Below are 9,796 nucleotides of genomic sequence, written 5' to 3'. Positions count from 1 at the left end.
CCAGTCTTTTTACTGGACTTAATTGATTATTTGGTGCATATATTTAATCTTATTGTGTGAAAAAGCTGCTATGGAAAATATGTAGATTATAATAAATATGTAAACATAATTGATTTTTCATGTTATGAAAATATTATGAAGGAACTGATATATTTTGGTATAAAATAACGGAAATATGCTCAATGATCTCTGATAAAGCTTTACTGGAAGTGGCTTCAGTGTTGGCAACCCCTCCATGGTTTTTATTTGTGTTGGTTTTGAGACTGAGTCTTGTGTTGGCAACTACATTTAATTAACCTTGTAGTCTCCCCTTCATCATCTTCTTGTAGTCCTCCAGCAATGCGAGCAGGCGCTCTGCACTGCTCTCTGAAGTGGTGTGCTTGCATGTAGCCGGCAGGAAAGACTTGCTAATTCTCCTCAACGTCTCTAATAACACGGACCTATAGTTAGAGCGATGGACTTGAAAACAGTGAATTGTAGTATTTCATCTCAATTCCCAAAATATAGGTTTGTATGTCTCCTGTTGCTAAATATGTTCTCTAAGTTTCTCATTCTGTGAGGTTCCTCTTGCTCTGAGTTAAAAAATGTGGTTAAAGAATTCTCATTTCTGCAATTTCTGGCAAAGTCGCTGTTTTGTAACTCAACCAAATAGAATTGTGCTGAGAAAATGATTGCCAAGCCATAGAAATGCAGCAAGTAAATCCATAAGATTTTCTACAGGGCACATTACCACACACACACTTTTTAAATTTCTGCATTATTCTTGCTGGTACGCAAGCACGTATTTTAACCAACAACCCCTTAGCTAGGCATTAGAACATAAGGGATCCTCTTGATAACTTCTGATGCCACGCTTCACACGGCCATGAATATTTTTATCCTTGCTCTTTAGGCTATTTTTTTATCTGTTTATCTGATCTTCCAGTGCTGGTTGCTAGAGCAGAGGAATGGCATTCGGGCAACACCCAGCATTGCATGTGGAGTCAATAGTGAGTGTTTGTGTGGCCGGTCTACGGATTTACCCCCAGTCCTGCAGAGTGTGCCTGAGCACGGGCAGAGGCAGGGTTTGCAGTCCCCAGGGTCTCTGGGACCAAGCAGCGTGGTGCTTCTGGTATTAGGAGAGTTTGCCCTTCCTGGGAAGGCACAATTTTTCTTAACCAATATTGATTTCAGCAGGTTTTGCAGGTATAAAATCCTGCTGGATTCATTACACTGAATTATCAACTAGAATTTTTCATTTGTAGCTTTAGATGTCCTTTCTTTGAACGGTTTTAAGATTACTGTGAGAGGAAAGAGTCAGTTCCTCCCTAGGTGTGTTGAAAACAAAAGAGCAGAAAAGGATTTTTAGGTGATGTGAAAGTTTCAGATAAATTGTTGACAGCTGGTCCTCCAGGGCTGCATCCTCTGAGGAGCTGTGTTCCTGAAGCTCCCCCAAAACTGCAGCACGGGGAGCGAAGTCTGGTCCACCGCTTCTGATTGTGTAACTCACTTAGTTGGGACTATTTTAACTCTCTAAAAGTAGCAGCTTGTTTCCCAAGATCACTTGATGCATAACCTTTTTCTATTTTTACTTTCTTTTTCCAAAGCTTGCAGTTGAATCAGGAAGGAGAGGTAACAGCTGTATCACTTCTGAAGGAGGAAGTAATTCTGAAACTCCTTATAAAAATATTGGATTATGAAATCTGTCAGAGCAGTGGCCCTGTTGAGCAATGCACAGTACAGGAGACTACCAGGAAAGATGTACTGAGACTAAACTGAGCCATATTCTAGGTGACATCTGCAAATCCTCCTGGTGCCATGTATCTCTCCTGTCAACTAGATATTTGAAACCAGTGGTGATAGTTCCAGTTCTGAATACATGAGGCTGTTGGTCTGTTGACTACTGAGTGAGGAAAGCAGTTTAAATAAACACTCAAGACAAAAAACCAAAACCCTTTCTCACAAAATATCCCAGTCCAGACCCTTGTGAGTTTCTGATTGCACTTTCTGATTTTTTGCTTTTCGTACAGCTTCTTGAAACTTATTTTATTGCAACTGTAATTATTTTTGTTCTCACCTATTGTGTGTTCTCTGTATGTATTAAAAAAATAAAAAGCTTTGATATGTAATTTAATAATAAATTAGAATTCTAAGCAAGGTGCTTGGTTCTTTCCCCATGACAATCTTTGCCTACCTAAACTGCAGGGAAGATGCAGAGAAGATCAGTCTCTCCAGTTTGGAATTGTCACTGAACATACGGATTAGTGTGTTCTCCATTTTTGTACCAAATATCAGATGTGATGGAGCATTTTCTGACCCAAAATGCTTGGTTTGACAGGAAATGTTCCTCCTGCCTGCCTGTGCAGACCTGGACTCCCCTTCTCCCCTTCTGTTTCAAGCATCTGCGTTGGAAGGGTCTCAATATAGTCATGACTTTTTTTCTTGCTGTTCTTTGACAGATGGAACAAGGATGGTTTTCTTTAGAGGTAAGCTTTGAAAAGTTTTCTATGTATCCATAGTATAAAAAGTTTAATTTCCAAATACACACCAAAACTGATGCATCAACTGATGTTGATTTGAAGAGCCTTCTCAGCATAAGGTGCCTCCCCCCATTTTTAATACGCTTCTCATTAGTTTGGTAGCATTTTTTTTTCTTTTCTCCCTTCTCCAGTTACAACACAAATGCCAAAAATAAGCCGATACTTTGAACACGGTACAAGCAATTGTAGAAACTTTCTCCATGAAGTTCTGTTGTATCCTGTAGTTTTCTAGCACTGCTGTGGTCTGGACCACCTCTGTCCTCAGGTGCTCAGGCAGCGGCGTGCCTGAAGGACCCGTCTGTATCTGATGGTCTTGGAATTGGCACTAAATCTTTCAATGCCACTCAGATTTATTTTCTCAAACAAGAAAATTGGCCTGGCAGTGTCATACTTGTTTATTTGCATAAGGCTCGGAGTGGAGAGAGGTAGTTCTCTTCATTTGGGAGCTGTCGTGCTGTGCCTGTAACGCTGCTTTAGAGTAGAGATGGATTTCTGTATCCTTAATGTGCCTACTAAATATTCCAGAATGACCATATGCTTTCTCAAGGGAAAAGATAGACTGTATGTTTCGCGTTAGAGAAGAAACTTCGAAACCTGTTTCAAAAATGGAAAGGCAATTCTGGTTTCAGATAGTGGGAAGTGCAGTTAGTTTTTCCAGATTGCATTGCTGGTAATAAGTGGTGCATAAAATTCCATCTTTGTTTGGATTAGAAAATAAATTATTAATGCAGCTGAATCCTTTTTTCCAACTGCCTGTACAGTCAATAATTTATAGTGGCACAGGCGTAAGATACATATTTTTAACCATCCGCCTCCCAGAGAACTGTTGTTCAGATTGAAAACTGCTGTCCTTCCTAACGAGCTCAGGCGCAGTGGGTGTTCGTGCATTATGGATGAGCCATGCTCTGCTCCTGCAGCCCTCGTGCGATTCCATGCACAGATTTCCTGCTGAAAGGGAGCCGAGCGCTCCATTAGAAATTCAGAGGGAGAGACAGGAGTGGCTTTGTTTTATGTGTTTCACTTGAACGTGGGAGATGTACTGCTGTGTGGACTTGATGTTGGAATGTTTTAACAGAAAATCTCAACATTTACAGTAGGTATTTACATTCTCTGAATGCCAGCTCTTTATCCTAAACAGGGGTCTTCATGTACAAAAGCTGTTGCTGCCAGCGCCTGTGCCTCAGCGTCCGGGCTGTTTAACACTCATTAAACACTCCGAGCTCATTAAACACTCCGAGCCTGCTGTTGCCTTCATGTTCCCCCGTCTCTGTAAGCTGTTTGAGACCGTTACAGGCATGTGTGCTGGTGCTCATCCCTGGCTTAATCTTTCCCTGTCGTTGCAGCCCTCCTTGCTCTTTGTTCTTAATGGGACCCTGAGGCTTTGCTAACCCAGTTTTGATAGCCCTGCTAGTAAAGCGGGAGAAGTCTGGCTGTAATCAAAGTCCCTCTGCCTTTGAAACAGCCTTTGCAGCATTCTCATTGCGGATTATTTTCTGGTCATCTTTCACACACTGAGAATCCTCTCTTGGTCAGTGGTGTGATTTTGAGTGTCCATTTAGGTCTTATATCTTGTGTAACGTTACCTTTCTCTGCTCGCTGCGCTGCCCGTCAGATTCTCCTCCCTTGCTTCCTGGGTGTTTGGCTTCAACTAGACATTTCGAAGACAGGAATTTATTTTTGGTCTTTTAATTTATTTTTTAAAAAAAATCTATCCTTACTTTGAAGTCTAGAAAGGCTGTCCCAGGGTGACTTGAAGCTTATCGATCAAAGCCACACCTAGGGCTCTAGCTGAAAATTCAGTGATGCTTTGGTGCACGGGCCCAGTTTGCTCTTCCACAAACGCTGTAAACAGGTCAGCTTTAGTCCCTTCGGATGTTGTTTTGTTTCTTTACTTACCTTCCTTGCCCATACCCATCCATCTGATGCAAGGTTCTTCAAAGTGGGGACAATATTCTCCATCTTTTGTCTTTCTAAAGGTGCACCGAAAAGAACTAGAAGCTCCTCTCTGCAGGTTGCAAAAGTCCCATGGAGGTGCTAGCTATACGGTGAAAACTTTCTTAAGGTGTTTGCTGGTACATGTGCCTGGGCAGATCCCTCTGACTTCTGACCTGTGCTGAGCTGGCTTCTTTCAGGGTGAAATGCTGCTGAAATGTCAGGTTTTTAAGGGAACCTTTTCTTAAGACTCCACCGGATGCACAGGGATATTGCAGGTGTAAAAAGAAATCACGAGTAGCTGTGAAAGTGCTGATGAGGTGCCCTGTCAGGTCCAGCTACTAACACCCAAATGATCATTTATTACATTAAAAAGTAACTGGACCATGGAAGGACCTTGTATCCACTGGAGACTGGTGGGTGCCTGTGTCATGGTGCTGGACAGGTGGGACACCCCGTGAGTGTGTCCCCCCTTCCAGCATAGGGGGGAGGCTAAACTGTCACTTGGACTCTGTCAGCCTGTCTCCTTGATGTGAAACACCGGAGTAGGGAGGCCAAGAGCAGAAGGGGGTATACATGGATATTTCCCTGCTGTGCTATAAATGGAGTTCCCTCTAGGTCAGGCATGTATCACCAGCGCTAAATTTACTTTAAAATATTACTGAGGTGGGGAGGTTTGTGAGTCAGGTCTATAAAAGCATGCACTGCTTATGTAAAGAAATATAGCTTAGAAAGAGGCAGAAGGCGGGAGGGCGCTCAGCCTGCAGCAGAGACCATTCCTGGTGTATGTCTGCCCTCGGAATAAATAGGTCTTTGTATTCCGGCAGCAACTGCACCTTCAGGTTCTGTCTGTACCTTATAGCAGGACTGAGCGGTGTGCCGGCCAGCTCTTGCTGAGTTTCCATACGTTTCAGGAAATATAAATAATTTTCAAGCCTAAGCTCTGGCTTAGATAAATAGGGTTTAAAAGAAAAAAAAACAAAAAAACAAAAAAACCCCCACAGAAACAACAAACCAGTAAAACCAAAAAGCAACAAAACCAACATTTGGGGGATGAATAAGTTCATCTGTTCTTGCAGTACTTCAGGGATACTTCAGCTCGTTGTGCTGCTGTGCTTTTGGGAGGGGAAAGGAGGAGGGATACGAGGGACACTGCCGTGGGGATTTGGGGATTCCATCTTCTTCTTCATTCACTCAGGTACATGTATCTGTTTGGCCTTTGAAAATCCGAGGCGCCCGGAGGCAGCTGCGTCTGCTGGCCCAGCATCGCAGTGCGCCTTGCCTCTCGCAGGAGGGGCTGAGACAAACCATCGCCAGGGGAGGAAAGGCCTGTTCCACAGCTCGTAATTTTTTGGGGACACTTCAGCTTATACCTACTGTACCTTTTGCAATCAAAAATCAAGGTAAGCTCTTTAGGGTTTTAAAGATACCAGGTCTTATCAACATTCCTTTAATTCTATTACTGTTTGCTGTGTACCTGGGCCAGCTGTGTCAGACTGGTAATGAATTACAGTGCAGTGGGTGAGGTGCTGTTTTATTTTTCTGCCCAGCTGGAATTGATGAAGTGATCAGCTTCCATCGATCCTCACTGGGAAGGAGTATAAAATACAGGTTTTTATGAAATTGGACCTGAGAGCAAATAATTGGAAGAATATGCTTTAGAATTTGCAGCCTATAATTAAACATTTCCAAGAGGCAGCGAGATACAGCAAGCTCAGCAGAAGGAGGCATTTCGCTGGGAAGACTTCCCGTCTTTGCTTTGTTTCACGCTGTGTGCTGTTAAAGCAAACAACTTCGCAAGCTTCAGAAGTGTTCGGCAGCTCTTGACCAAGAATAGCATCTAACATCACAGCTAAGCTGGAAACAATGAGGGCCATCAGTCGTCTTTTTTTTTTTTTTTTTTTTTTTAGCACATAAACTAGGTAGCTTAGCTCATGGAGAAATCCCCATTACTCTATTTTAGGTATTCTAGAGAGTGCAGGATGAGAGTTTTCATCTTCTGAATGATCCAGCAGTAACCACCATGAAGGAAGGGACCTCATTTAGAGCAGTGCCCTGATCTGCTGTGCAATTAATACTTACCTGTGCAAGCCAGGGTCTCCTCTTTTCACTTGTATACATCCTAACCACCAGTCCTTCTACAGAATTTATCAAATATGTCTTGTCTGATTAAAAAAATGAGTTTGAGATGTGATAGAAACACCTACCTTGTGCCAGGTAGGATCAGCTAGACTCCTGATTAAGTGTCTTGCAACGTAGATGTGGGAGCCGTGGCTGTGTCGCTCTGACTGTGTTTGCAGGGGAGCGGTGACAGCTTTGAACTGGAGTCAACGTGCAGAGTCGTGCTACAAAAGTCTTCATCTGTAAAGGGGAAGGCTGGTTCGGGGTAGGAAAATAGGAAGGTGGAGGCTTTTGGTACCCTCACAGAGTCAAATTCAATTTTTCTGTGCTCATTTACTGGAGCCTACCAGGAATGTGTTTGGTGAACTTCAAATTTTGAAGGAGACTATCCACCATGTGCCCTGCTTTTGGCTTTTTAACCTCGGTAGCTAAAAGTTTGGGGTGCAATCTATTAGTTTTTTTTTCTGGTGCGTGGAGCTGCAAGCCCCTTGCGGCTCTGCAGGCCGGAGCCGGGTGTGTTTGCGTGCTGCCCATCACAAGGTCTCCCCGCTGCAGTTGTGCAGCCCTGAGCTCTCCCGGGGCGGTTGCAGGATGCTGCTGCCTCCGTAGCTGCAGCAGCCCAGGGCTCCGACTCCAGCTCCGGCGCCTCGCAAATGGTTTGCCAAGAGTCTGTGAGTAGCTTTGAGGGTGCCCAAGGAAACCATTAGCTGCACACTTGTTTCTTCAACAGCAGCCAGTGTTAGGAATAAGAGAGAAAATGGAAGTGTCTTCCCCGTGCTTTTAATTCGTAGCTCCTCTCTGGAGCGAAGTCATGGAAACCAGTTGAAGAACTGGTGTCCAACTTTTTGTCCTTTTCTTGAACCCCAAAGCTCATGCAAATTCATCAGTGAAGATAAACTTTAAGAGGTCAAGGTAGAGCCTATAGTGTGTAATAGAAAACATACACAACATGGAAATTGGATGTAAACCTCTTGCTGTTCCTTTGTGAATCTATTATACATGAGCCCATCAGAGCAGCACATTAATAAAACAGGAGGCTAAAGCACTTGGCACTCCCCTCTCTTTAGCGAAACATCAGAGGCGAGGCTGTCAGCTTCGGCCTTTGAGGGCTGGAACTTGCATCTGCCCAGCTGCTTGGGTGACAGGGTCAGGATGCTCCAAGGGGAATCTCACCACTGAAGGGAAACCTCTCCATGGTGTGGGAGTCTTTTATGTGAGTAACATTCTCCTCCTCTAGGACAAAGCCACTGTTCTCTCCTGCTCAGCCTTCTTACCTGCTGAATTCTTTAGGCAATAGGCAAAGAAGGCCAAAGATGGGTTAAAGCAACCTCAGACATCAGGTACTGAGACACAAATTGCATGTGTTCCTGGAAAGCTCTCCCCACCAGGACCCCTCTGTCCTAGTATTTTGTTATGCATGGGTACCACAACGACCAGACCCTTTGCTTTGCTGAATAGTGGGGAGTAAGTGACACTGAATTTACAAAAAAAAAAAAAAAAAAAAAAAAAAAAAAAATCAAAAAACCAGTGTTTTGTTTCTCCATCAGGACAAATCAAGGTGGCTCTTTGGACCTCCCCTGCAATCACAGTTGTGTTGCCGAGGGCCCTTGTGCAGACAGGAACACCTCTTGCCCTTCTGGGTGAGCAGAGGCATCGCGGGGGTGCTGCTGCTGAATAACGGGCTGCGTACCATATCTGACCTTAGTGAAAATGGGAGTAGCTGTAGTGTGGTCTAAGTCTGGACCTGTGTGGCTGTAAGTATTCCTGGCTGATGGCTCTTAAAGGTAGAGGTTTGAGCAGCTGATATCCTAGCCCTAGTACGGGAAGTTAAACATCAAGGACACTGATTTAGCTGGTGTTACGAGTGGGGGTATTTAGGAGTAAGAACCAGCAGATCTAATTAAGAGTTGCAGTTTTCAAAGTAATGGGGAATGGACACACTGGAGAAATATGGTTAATTTGTTAAAAATGTATTAGCAAGCTACAGAGCCAGGCAGGGGATGGGCAGCGTAGAGCAAGAGAAGGGCTGTGGCATAAATGAGAAATCTGAGCTCACTGTCGGCATGTTTAAGGCTGCGGAGCCGCTCAGACTCGCTGGGAGTTGTTTGGGCAGTGATGTACCAGCGTGGTGCTGCCTGAACCATAGGAAACCTTAGAGACACACCCAATATTGAGACAAGCTTCAGTTTATAAGGGGTAGGCTTTGTGTTGTGTTGTGGGCAGCACTGTTTCTTTGATCATTTTCTGAGGTGCATGTGAGGATAACAGATCTGTTTTTCATGAGTTCACGAACGTTTAATTTGCATCCTCTCTGGCTTTGAAGACCTGGGGGGTTTTCTTATTTGTTTATTTTTTTGCTGCCCCCAAAAAACCCCTACAGCTTGCATCCTTAAGAAAGGAAAAGAGCCATTTATCCTAACACTGCCTATGGAAGCTTTACTGTGTCACATCAGAGGCGAAGGGGTTTGGGTTTGGACCACTGAGGAGGTCTTGAACGGTCTGTTCACCCCGCTGCCTTGCCGACACGGCCGTGACCGTTTCCTGAACGTGACCGGGGCAAGTCGAACACCTGGATCTGCCCCGCTGCGGCGGTCGGTGCTGAGTTAGTGCCCAGTGGGCTCCGTCGGGGGAGCAGAGCCCCGGAGCTCCCCGGCCGCTGCGGCAGTGCTGGTGGCTCTGTGCCCCTCAGTGCCACCGGCCGTTTCGGTGGGGAGCGACCTGCCTCTGCCCTGGAGGGAACCTCATGGGCAGGATGTGCCCCAGGCAGGGCCAGTAAGTCCGTTTGTCGCTGAGTCACGCTGCGGGGAATTTACATCTGTCTTTTTCCATGATAGACATGGATGGAAGTGCTGTGTCTGATATCTGCTCTGGGGCCAAAAAGCCTCGTTTTGGATCCCTGCCACTGGTGGTGGCACCTGCCTCCCATGTGCGGGCTTTGTGTGTGCTGCTTTGCTGGGACAGGGAAGGAGTCATCCTCGGGAAGCTGCGGGACTGTGTTACCTCTGGTAAGTCCTACCCTGAGCTGAAGCCTGGACACCTTGAGCGTATTGTTGCAGAGGAGAAAGCTGTGTAAGGCAACTAATTCATCTCAGACTTGGCAAGTCTTCTCTCCAAGCTGAGCTGGGTTGGAAGCTGCGTTGCCATTCATTCCCGGAGGATGCCAGCGACGCGCAGCCAGAGGAGGGTGTTAGGATTCAGCTGAATGAAGTTGTCGTGCAACTAAT

Source organism: Tyto alba, unplaced genomic scaffold, assembly GCF_018691265.1.
Source record: "Tyto alba isolate M040663 unplaced genomic scaffold, T.alba_DEE_v4.0 Super-Scaffold_19, whole genome shotgun sequence".
Taxonomy (NCBI): domain Eukaryota; kingdom Metazoa; phylum Chordata; class Aves; order Strigiformes; family Tytonidae; genus Tyto; species Tyto alba.
The sequence above is the reverse complement of the archived record's forward strand: the minus strand, read 5'-3'. Positions refer to the sequence as shown.